Source organism: Tachypleus tridentatus, chromosome 10 (assembly GCF_004210375.1).
Source record: "Tachypleus tridentatus isolate NWPU-2018 chromosome 10, ASM421037v1, whole genome shotgun sequence".
NCBI classification, from domain to species: Eukaryota; Metazoa; Arthropoda; class Merostomata; order Xiphosura; family Limulidae; genus Tachypleus; species Tachypleus tridentatus.
This window is the reverse complement of record NC_134834.1, coordinates 92,294,002-92,306,721: the sequence shown is the minus strand read 5'-3', so window position 1 is coordinate 92,306,721 and position 12,720 is coordinate 92,294,002.

The following is a 12,720-nucleotide window of genomic DNA, read 5'->3' as shown; positions in this document are numbered from 1 at the left end:
CTATTTACTTGGAAATATGGAGTTATGTTTTTTTTACAATATAGGGAACGGTGGTAGAACCATTTACTTGGAAATATGGAGTTATGTTTTTTTACAATGTACAATGTAGAACCATTTACTGGGAAATATGGAAGGGAACGGTGGTAGAACTATTTACTTGGAAATATGGAGTTATGTTTTTTTTACAATGTAGGGGAAGGGTGGTAGAACTATTTTCTTGGAAATATGAAGTTATGTTTCTTTACAATATACAGGAACGGTGGTAGAACAATTTACTTGGAAATATGGAGTTATCTTTTTTACAATGTAGGGAAGGGTGGTAGAACTATTTACTTGGAAATATGGAGTTATGTTTTTTTACAATATAGAGGAACGGTGGTAGAACTATTTACTTGGAAATATGGAGTTATGTTTTTTTACAATATAGAGGAAGGGTGGTAGAACTATTTACTTGGAAATATGGAGTTATGTTTTTTTTACAATGTAGAGGAAGGGTGGTAGAACTATTTACTTGGAAATATGGAGTTATGTTTTTTTACAATGTAGGGGAAGGGTGGTAGAACTATTTACTTGGAAATATGGAGTTATATTTTTTTACAATATAGAGGAAGGAGAACTATTTACTTGGAAATGGAGTTATGAACTATTTACTTTACTTGAAATATGGAGTTATGTTTTTTACAATATAGAGGAAGGTGGTAGAACTATTTACTTGGAAATATGGAGTTATGTTTTTTTACAATGTAGGGGAAGGTGGTAGAACTATTTACTTGGAAATATGGAGTTATGTTTTTTTTACAATGTAGGGAAAGGTGGTAGAACTATTTACTTGGAAATATGGAGTTATGTTTTTTTTATACAATGGTAGGGGAATGGTGGTAGAACTATTTACTTGGAAATATGGAGTTATGTTTTTTTACAATATAGAGGAACGGTGGTAGAACCATTTACTTGGAAATATGGAGTTATGTTTTTTTACAATTGGATATGGAGTTTCTTTACAATATTGAAAAACGGTGGTAGAACTATTTACTTGGAAATATGGAGTTATGTTTTTTTAGAGGAAAGGTGGTAGAACTATTTACTTGGAAATATGGAGTTATGTTTTTTTACAATATAGAGGAACGGTGGTAGAACTATTTACTTGGAAATATGGAGTTATGTTTTTTTACAATATAGAGGAACGGTGGTAGAACTATTTACTATGGAAATAGAACCATGGAAATATGGAGTTATGTTTTTTTACAATATAGAGGAACGGTGGTAGAACTATTTACTTGGAAATATGGAATTATGTTTTTTCACAATGTAGTGGAAGTGTAGTAGAACTATTTGCTTGCAAATATGGAATTATATTTTTTACAATATAGAGGAAGGTGGTAGAACTATTTACTTGGAAATATGGAGTTATGTTTTTTTACAATGTAGGGGAAGGGTGGTAGAACTATTTACTTGGAAATATGGAGTTATGTTTTTTTTACAATGTAGGGGAAGGGTGGTAGAACTATTTACTTGGAAATATGGAGTTATGTTTCTTTACAATGTAGGGGAAGAGTGGTAGAACTATTTACTTGGAAATATGGAAATATGTTTTTTTTACAATGTAGGGGAAGAGTGGTAGAACTATTTACTTGGAAATATGGAGTTATGTTTTTACAATGTAGGGAAAGATGGTAGAACTATTTACTTGGAAATATGGAGTTATGTTTTTTTACAATATACAGGAACGGTGGTAGAACTATTTACTTGGAAATATGGAGTTATCTTTTTTTACAATGTAGGGGAAGGGTGGTAGAACTATTTACTTGGAAATATGGAGTTATGTTTCTTTACAATATAGAGGAACGGTGGTAGAACTATTTACTTGGAAATATGGAGTTATGTTTTTTTTACAATGTAGGGGAAGGGTGGTAGAACTATTTACTTGGAAATATGGAGTTATGTTTTTTTAATATAGAGGAGGTGGTAGAACTATTTATTTAGAAATAATTTATTTTATATATAGAGGAACGGTGGTAGAACTATTTACTTGGAAATATGGAGTTATGTTTTTTTACAAATATGGATTTTTACAATGTAGGGGAAGGGTGGTAGAACTATTTACTTGGAAATATGGAGTTATGTTTTTTTTACAATATAGAGGAACGGTGGTAGAACTATTTACTTGGAAATATGGGTTATGTTTTTTTACAATATAGAAGAGTGGTAGAACTATTTACTTGGAAATATGGAGTTATGGAAATTTTTTTACAATTGGAAATATGGAGGAAATGTATGGGTGGTAGAACTATTTACTTGGAAATATGGAGTTATGTTTTTTTACAATATAGAGGAAGGGTGGTAGAACTATTTACTTGGGAATGTTTTATACAATGTAGGGGAAGGTGGTAGAACCATTTACTTGGAAATATGGAGTTATGTTTTTTTTACAATGTAGGAAAGGGTGGTAGAACCATTTACTTGGAAATATGGAGTTATGTTTTTTTACAATGTAGGGGAAGGGTGGTAGAACTATTTACTTGGAAATATGGAGTTATGTTTTTTAGAGGAACGGTGGTAGAACCATTTACTTGGAAATATGGAGTTATGTTTTTTTACAATGTAGAGGAATGGTGGTAGAACTATTTACTTGGAAATATGGAGTTATGTTTTTAGAAATGTAAATATGAAAGGTGGTAGAACTATTTACTTGGAAATATGGAGTTATGTTTTTTTACAATGTAGGGGAAGAGTGGTAGAACTATTTACTTGGAAATATGGAGTTATGTATTTTTTTACAATGTAGGGGAATGGTGGTAGAACTATTTACTTGGAAATATGGAGTTATGTTTTTTTTACAATATAAGGGAAGGGTGAGGAACGGTGGTAGAACTATTTACTTGGTTAAAATATGGAAGTTATAGAACCATTTCTTGGAAATATGGAATTATGTTTTTTTACAACATACAGGAAAGGGATATGGTAGAACTATTTACTTGGAAATATGGAGTGTTTTTTTAAATGTAGGGGAAGGGAAGGGTGGTAGAACTATTTACTTGGAAATATGGAGTTATGTTTCTTTACAATATTGAGAAACGGTGGTAGAACTATTTACTTGGGAATATGGAGTTATGTTTTTTTACAATATAGAGGAACGGTGGTAGAACTATTTACTTGGAAATATGGAGTTATATTTTTTTTACAATATAGAGGAATGGTGGTAGAACTATTTACTTAGAAATATGGAGTTATGTTTATTTTACAATATAGAGGAATGGTGGTAGAACTATTTACTTAAAAATATGGAGTTATGTTTTTTTATAATGTAGTGGAAGTGTAGTAGAACTATTTACTTGGAAATATGGAGTTATGTTTTTTTACAATATAAAGGATGGGTGGTAGAACTATTTACTTGGAAATATGAAGTTATGTTTTTTTTTACAATGTAGGGGAAGGGTGGTAAAACTATTTACTTGGAAATATGGAGTTATGATTATTTTACAAAGTAGGGAAAGGGTTGTAGAACTATTTTTTGAAAATATGGAGTTATGTTTCTTTACAATATTGAGGAACGGTGGTAGAACTATTTACTTGGAAATATGGAGTTATGTTTCTTTTACAATGTAGGGGAAGATTGGTATAACTATTTAATTGGAAATATGTAATTATGTTTTTTTTCCAATGTAAAGGAATAGTGGTAGAACTATTTTCTTGGAAATAGGAAGTTATGTTTCTTTACAATATTGAGGAACGGTGGTAGAACTATTTACTTGGGAATATGGAGTTATGTTTTTTTTACAATATAGAGGAACGGTGGTAGAACTATTTACTTGGAAATATGGAGTTATGTTTTTTTACAATATAGAGGAATGGTGGTAGAACTATTTACTTAGAAATATGGAGTTATGTTTTTTTTACAATATAGAGGAAAGGTGGTAGAACTATTTACTTGGGAATATGGAGTTATGTTTCTTTACAATATATAGGAACGGTGGTAGAACTATTTACTTGGAAATATGGAGTTATGTTTTTTTTACAATATAGAGGAACGGTGGTAGAACTATTTACTTGGAAATATGGAGTTATGTTTTTTTTACAATATAAAAGGAATGGTGGTAGAACTATTTACTGAGAAATATTGAGTTATGTTTCTTTTACAATTTAAGGGAAGTGTGGTAGAACTATTTCTTGGAAATATGGAATTATGTTTTTTTACAACATACAGGAAAGATGGTAGAACTATTTACTTGGAAATATGGAGTTATGTTTTTTTTAAATGTAGGGGAAGGGTGGTAGAACTATTTGCTTGGAAATATGGAGTTATGTTTCTTTAGAATATTGAAAAACGGTGGTAGAACTATTTACTTGGGAATATGGAGTTATGTTTTTTTACAATATAGAGGAACGGTGGTAGAACTATTTACTTGGAAATATGGAGTTATGTTTTTTTACAATATAGAGGAATGGTGGTAGAACTATTTACTTAGAAATATGGAGTTATGTTTATTTTACAATATAGAGGAAAGGTGGTAGAACTATTTACTTGGAAATATGGAGTTATGTTTTTTTTACAATGTAAGGGAAGAGTTGTAGAACTGTTTACTTGGAAATGTAGAATTATGTTTTTTCCAATGTAGGGGAAGGGTGGTGGAACTATGTACTTTGAAATATGGAGTTAAATTTCTTTAGAATATTGAGGAACGGTGGTAGAACTATTTACTGAGAAATATTGAGTTATGTTTCTTTTACAATTTAAGGGAAGGGTGGTAGAACTATTTCTTGGAAATATGGAATTATGTTTTTTTACAACATACAGGAAAGATGGTAGAACTATTTACTTGGAAATATGGAGTTATGTTTTTTTTAAATGTAGTGTAAGGGTGGTAGAACTATTTGCTTGGAAATATGGAGTTATGTTTTTTTAGAATATTGAAAAACGGTGGTAGAACTATTTACTTGGGAATATGGAGTTATGTTTTTTTACAATATAGAGGAACGGTGGTAGAACTATTTACTTGGAAATATGGAGTTATGTTTTTTTTACAATATAGAGGAATGGTGGTAGAACTATTTACTTAGAAATATGGAGTTATGTTTATTTTACAATATAGAAGAATGGTGGTAGAACTATTTACTTAGAAATATGGAGTTATGTTTATTTACAATACAGAGGAACGGTGGTAGATTTATTTACTTGTAAAGCTGGAATTATGTTTTTTTTTCCAATGTAGGGTAAGGGTGGTAGAAGTATTTACTTGGAAATATGGAGTTATGTTTCTTTAGAATATACAGGAACGGTGGTAGAACTATTTACTTTAAAATATGGAGTTATGTTTCTTTTACAATGTAGGGGAAGAGGGGTAGAGCTATTTAATTGGAAATATGGAATTATGTTTTTTTTCCAATGTAGGGGAATAGTGGTAGAACTATTTTCTTGAAATAGGAAGTTATGTTTGTTTGCAATATACAGGAACGGTGGTAGAACAATTTACTTGGAAATATGGAGTTATCTTTTTTTACTATGTATGGGAAGGGTGGTACAACTATTTACTTGGGAATATGAAGTTATGTTTCATTACAATATAGAGGAACGGTGGTAGAACTATTTACTTGGAAATATTGAGTTTTGTTTCTTTTACAATGTAGGGGAAGGGTGGTAGAACTACTTACTTGGAAATATGGAGTTATGTTTTTTTTACAATGTAGGGGAAGGGTGGTAGAACTATTTACTTGGAAATATGGAGTTATGTTTTTTTTACAATGTAGGGGAAGGGTGGTAGAACTGTTTACTTGGAAATGTAGAATTATGTTTTTTCCAATCTAGGGGAAGAGTGGTGGAACTATGTACTTGGAAATATGGAGTTATGTTTCTTTACAATATTGAGGAACGGTGGTAGAACTATTTACTTAGAAATATGGAGTTATGTTTCTTTACAATATTGAGGAAGGGTGGTAGAACTATTTCTTGGAAATATGGAATTATGTTTTTTTACAACATATAGTAAAGATGGTAGAATTATTTACTTGGAAATATGGAGTTATGTTTTTTTTACAATATAGTGGAATGGTGGTAAAACTGTTTACTTAGAAATATGAAGTTATGTTTATTATACAATTTAGAGGAAAGGTGGTAGAACTATTTACTTGGAAATATGGAGTTATGTTTCTTTACAATATTGAGGAACGGTGGTAGAACTATTTACTTGGGAATATGGAGTTATGTTTTTTTACAATATAGAGGAACGGTGGTAGAACTATTTACTTGGAAATATGGAGTTATGTTTTTTTTACAATATAGAGGAATGGTGGTAGAACTATTTACTTAGAAATATGGAGTTATGTTTATTTTACAATATAGAGAAATGGTGGTAGAACTATTTACTTAGAAATATGGAGTTATGTTTATTTTACAATATAGAGGAAAGGTGGTAGAACTATTTACTTGGAAATATGGAATTATGTTTCTTTACAATATTGATGAGCGGTGGTAGAACTATTTACTTGGAAATATGGAGTTATGTTTTTTTACAATATGGAGGAACGGCGGTAGAACTATTTACTTGTAAAGATGGAATTATGTTTTTTTTCCAATGTAGGGTTAGGGTGGTAGAACTTTTTACTTGGAAATATGGAGTTATCTTTCTTTAGAATATACAGGAACGGTGGTAGAACTATTTACTTGGAAATATGGAGTTATGTTTTTTTTAAATGTAGGAGAAGGGTGGTAGAACTATTTTCTTGGAAATATGGAGTTTTTTTTTTTTAGAATATTGAAAAATGGTGGAAGAACTATTTACTTGGAAATATGGAGTTATGTTTTTTTTACAATATAGAGGAATGGTGGTAGAACTATTTACTTAGAAATATGGAGTTATGTTTATTTTACAATATAGAGGAAAGGTGGTAGAACTATTTACTTGGAAATATGGAGTTATGTTTCTTTACAATATTGAGGAACGGTGGTAGAACTATTTACTTGGAAATATGGAGTTATGTTTTTTTTTACAATATAGAGGAACGGTGGTAGAACTATTTACTTGGAAATATGGAGTTATGTTTTTTTTACAATATAGAGGAATGGTGGTAGAACTATTTACTTAGAAATATGGAGTTATGTTTATTTTACAATATAGAGGAAAGGTGGTAGAACTATTTACTTGGAAATATGGAGTTATGTTTCTTTACAATATATAGGAACGGTGGTAGAACTATTTACTTGGGAATATGGAGTTATTTTTTTTATACAATATAGAGGAACGGTGGTAGAACTATTTACTTAGAAATATGGAGTTATGTTTATTTTACAATATAGAGGAATGGTGGTAGAACTATTTACTTAGAAATATGGAGTTATGTTTTTTTACAATATAGAGGAAAGGTGGTAGAACTATTTACTTAGAAATATGGAATTATGTTTATTTTACAATTTAGAGGAAAGGTGGTAGAACTATGTACTTGGAAATATGGAGTTATGTTTCTTTACAATATTGAGGAACGGTGGTAGAACTATTTACTTGGAAATATGGAGTTATGTTTTTTTTACAATGTAGGGGAAGAGTGGTAGAACTGTTTACTTGGAAATGTAGAATTATGTTTTTTCCAATGTAGGGGAAGGGTGGTGGAACTATGTACTTGGAAATATGGAGTTATGTTTCTTTACAATATTGAGGAACGGTGGTAGAACTATTTACTGAGAAATATTGAGTTATGTTTCTTTTACAATTTAAGGGAAGTGTGGTAGAACTATTTCTTGGAAATATGGAATTATGTTTTTTTACAACATACAGGAAAGATGGTAGAACTATTTTCTTGGAAATATGGAGTTATGTTTTTTTTAAATGTAGGGGAAGGGTGGTAGAACTATTTACTTGGAAATATGGAGTTATGTTTCTTTAGAATATTGAAAAACGGTGGTAGAACTATTTACTTGGAAATATGGAGTTATGTTTTTTTACAATATAGAGGAATGGTGGTAGAACTATTTACTTAGAAATATGGAGTTATGTTTATTTTACAATTTAGAGGAAAGGTGGTAGAACTATTTACTTGGAAATATGGAGTTATGTTTCTTTACAATATTGAGGAACGGTGGTAGAACTATTTACTTGGAAATATGGAGTTATGTTTTTTTACAATATACAGGAACGGTGGTAGAACTATTTACTTGGAAATATGGAGTTATGTTTTTTTTACAATATAGAGGAACGGTGGTAGAACTATTTACCGTGAAATATGGAGTTATGTTTTTTTTACAATATAGAGAAATGGTGGTAGAACTGTTTACTTAGAAATATGGAGTTATGTTTATTTTACAATATAGAGGAACGGTGGTAGAACTATTTACTTGGAAATATGGAGTTATGTTTTTTTACAATATAGAGGAACGGTGGTAGAACTATTTACTTGGAAATATGGAGTTATGTTTTTTTTTACAATATAGAGGAATGGTGGTAGAACTATTTACTTAGAAATATGGAGTTATGTTTATTTTACAATGTAGAGGAATGGTGGTAGAACTATTTACTTAGAAATATGGAGTTATGTTTATTTCACAATATAGAGGAAAGGTGGTAGAACTATTTACTTGGAAATATGGAGTTATGTTTCTTTACAATATTGAGGAGCAGTGGTAGAACTATTTACTTGTAAAGATGGAATTATGTTTTTTTCGAATGTAGGGTTAGGGTGGTAGAACTATTTACTTGGAAATATGGAGTTATGTTTCTTTAGAATATACAGGAACGGTGGTAGAACTATTTACTTGGAAATATGGAGTTACGTTTTTTTTACAATGTAGTGGAAGTGTAATAGAACTACTTCCTTGGAAAATGAAGTTTTGTTTTTTTTAAAACATAGAGGAAAAGTGGTAGAACTATTGACTTGGAAATATAGAGTTATGTTTTTTTTACAAAGTAGGGGAAGGGTGGTAGAACTATTTACTTGGAAATATGGAGTTATATTTTTTTTACAACATAGAGGAAGGGTGGTAGAACTATTTACTTGGAAATATGGAATTATGTTTTTTTTTTCCAATGGAGGGGAATCATGGTAGAACTATTTACTTGGAAATATGGAGTTATGTGTTATTTTTTTACAACATAGAGGAATGGAGGTAGAACTATTTACTTGGAAATATGGAATTATGTTTTTTTCCAATGTAGGGGAAGGGTGGTAGAACTATTTACTTGGAAATATGGAGTTATGTTTTTTTTACAATGTAGGGGAAGGATGGTAGAACTATTTACTTGGAAATATGGAGTTATGTTTCTTTGCAATAAAGAGGAATGGTGGCAGAACTATTTACTTGGAAATATGGAGTTATGTTTTTTTTACAACATAGAAGAAGGGTGGTAGAACTATTTACTTGGAAATATGGAATTATGTTTTTTTTTTCCAATGTAGGGGAAGGGTGGTAGAACTATTTACTTGGAAATATGGAATTATGTTTTTTTTACAATGTAGTGGAAGTGTAGTAGAACTATTTACTTGGAAATATGGAGATATGTTTTTTTACAATATAGAGGAACGGTGGTGGAACTATTTACTTGGAAATAAATATGGAGTTATGTTTTTTTACAATGTAGTGGAAGTGTAGTAGATCTTTTTCCTTGGAAATATGGAGTTATGTTTTTTTTACAAAGTAGGGGAAGGGTGGTAGAACTATTTACTTGAAAATATGGAGTTATGTTTTTTTTACAACATGGAGGAAGGGTGGTAGAACTATTTACTTGGAGATATGGAGTTATGTTTTTTTTACAATGTAGGGGAAGAGTGGTAGAACAATTTACTTGGAAATATGGAGTTATGTTTTATTTTACAAAGTAGGGGAAGGGTGGTAGAACTATTTACTTGGAAATATGGAGTTATATTTTTTTACAATGTAGTGGAAGTGTAGTAGAACTTTTCCTTTGGAAATATGGAGTTGTGTTTTTTTTTACAACATAGAGGAAGGGTGGTAGAACTATTTACTTGGAAATATGGAGTTATGTTTTTTTTACAAAGTTGGGGAAGAGTGGTAGAACTATTTACTTGGAAATATGGAGTTATGTTTTATTTTACAAAGTAGGGGAAGGGTGGTAGAACTATTTACTTGGAAATATGTAGTTATGTTTTTTAGCAATATTGAGGAAGGGTGGTAGAACTATTTACTTGGAAATATGGAGTTATGTTTTTTTTTACAATATTGAGGAACGGTGCTAGAACTATTTACTTGGAAATATGGAGTTATGTTTTTTTTACAATATACAGGAACGGTGGTAGAACTATTTACTTGGGAATATGGAGTTATTTTTTTTTACAATATAGAGGAACGGTGGTAGAACCATTTACTCTGAAATATGGAGTTATGTTTTTTTTACAATATAGAGAAATGGTGGTAGAACTGTTTACTTAGAAATATGGAGTTATGTTTATTTTACAATATAGAGGAACGGTGGTAGAACTATTTACTTGGGAATATGGAGTTATGTTTTTTTACAATATAGAGGAACGGTGGTAGAACTATTTACTTAGAAATATGGAGTTATGTTTTTTTTACAATATAGAGGAATGGTGGTAGAACTATTTACTTAGAAATATGGAGTTATGTTTATTTTACAATATAGAGGAATGGTGGTAGAACTATTTACTTAGAAATATGGAGTTATGTTATTTTACAATATAGAGGAAAGGTGGTAGAACTATTTACTTGGAAATATGGAGTTATGTTTCTTTACAATATTGAGGAGCAGTGGTAGAACTATTTACTTGGAAATATGGAGTTATGTTTTTTTACAATATAGAGGAACGGTGGTAGAACTATTTACTTGTAAAGATGGAATTATGTTTTTTTCGAATGTAGGGTTAGGGTGGTAGAACTATTTACTTGGAAATATGGAGTTACGTTTTTTTTACAATGTAGTGGAAGTGTAATAGAACTACTTCCTTGGAAAATGAAGTTATGTTTTTTTTAAAACATAGAGGAAGGGTGGTAGAACTATTGACTTGGAAATATAGAGTTATGTTTTTTTTACAAAGTAGGGGAAGGGTGGTAGAACTATTTACTTGGAAATATGGAGTTATATTTTTTTTACAACATAGAGGAAGGGTGGTAGAACTATTTACTTGGAAATATGGAATTATGTTTTTTTTTCCAATGGAGGGGAAGCATGGTAGAACTATTTACTTGGAAATATGGAGTTATGTTTTTTTTACAATGTAGGGGAAGGATGGTAGAACTATTTACTTGGAAATATGGAGTTATGTTTCTTTGCAATAAAGAGGAATGGTGGCAGAACTATTTACTTGGAAATATGGAGTTATGTTTTTTTTACAACATAGAAGAAGGGTGGTAGAACCATTTACTTGGAAATATGGAATTATGTTTTTTTTTCCAATGTAGGGAAGGGTGGTAGAACTATTTACTTGGAAATATGGAATTATGTTTTTTTTACAATGTAGTGGAAGTGTAGTAGAACTATTTACTTGGAAATATGGAGTTATGTTTTTTTACAATATAGAGGAACGGTGGTGGAACTATTTACTTGGAAATAAATATGGAGTTATTTTTTTTTACAATGTAGTGGAAGTGTAGTAGATCTTTTTCCTTGGAAATATGGAGTTATGTGTTTTTTACAAAATAGGGGAAGGGTGGTAGAACCATTTACTTGAAAATATGGAGTTATGTTTTTTTTACAACATGGAGGAAGGGTGGTAGAACTATTTACTTGGAGATATGGAGTTATGTTTTTTTTACAATGTAGGGGAAGAGTGGTAGAACTATTTACTTGGAAATATGGAGTTATGTTTTATTTTACAAAGTAGGGGAAGGGTGGTAGAACTATTTACTTGGAAATATGGAGTTATATTTTTTTTACAATGTAGTGGAAGGGTGGTAGAACTTTTCTTGGAAATATGGAGTTGTGTTTTTTTTTACAACATAGAGGAAGGGTGGTAGAACTATTTACTTGGAAATATGGAGTTATGTTTTTTTTACAAAGTTGGGGAAGAGTGGTAGAACTATTTACTTGGAAATATGGAGTTATGTTTTATTTTACAAAGTAGGGGAAGGGTGGTAGAACTATTTACTTGGAAATATGGAGTTATGTTTTTTTACAATATTGAGGAACGGTGGTAGAACTATTTACTTGGAAATATGGAGTTATGTTTTTTTTACAATATAGAGAAATGGTGGTAGAACTGTTTACTTAGAAATATGGAGTTATGTTTATTTTACAATATAGAGGAACGGTGGTAGAACTATTTACTTGGGAATATGGAGTTATGTTTTTTTACAATATAGAGGAACGGTGGTAGAACTATTTACTTGGAAATATGGAGTTATGTTTTTTTTACAATATAGAGGAATGGTGGTAGAACTATTTACTTAGAAATATGGAGTTATGGTTATTTTACAATGTAGAGGAATGGTGGTAGAACTATTTACTTAGAAATATGGAGTTATGGTTATTTTACAATATAGAGGAAAGGTGGTAGAACTATTTACTTGGAAATATGGAGTTATGTTTCTTTACAATATTGAGGAGCAGTGGTAGAACTATTTACTTGGAAATATGGAGTTATGTTTTTTTACAATATAGAGGAACGGTGGTAGAACTATTTACTTGTAAAGATGGAATTATGTTTTTTTTCGAATGTAGGGTTAGGGTGGTAGAACTATTTACTTGGAAATATGGAGTTACGTTTTTTTTACAATGTAGTGGAAGTGTAATAGAACTACTTCCTTGGAAAATGAAGTTATGT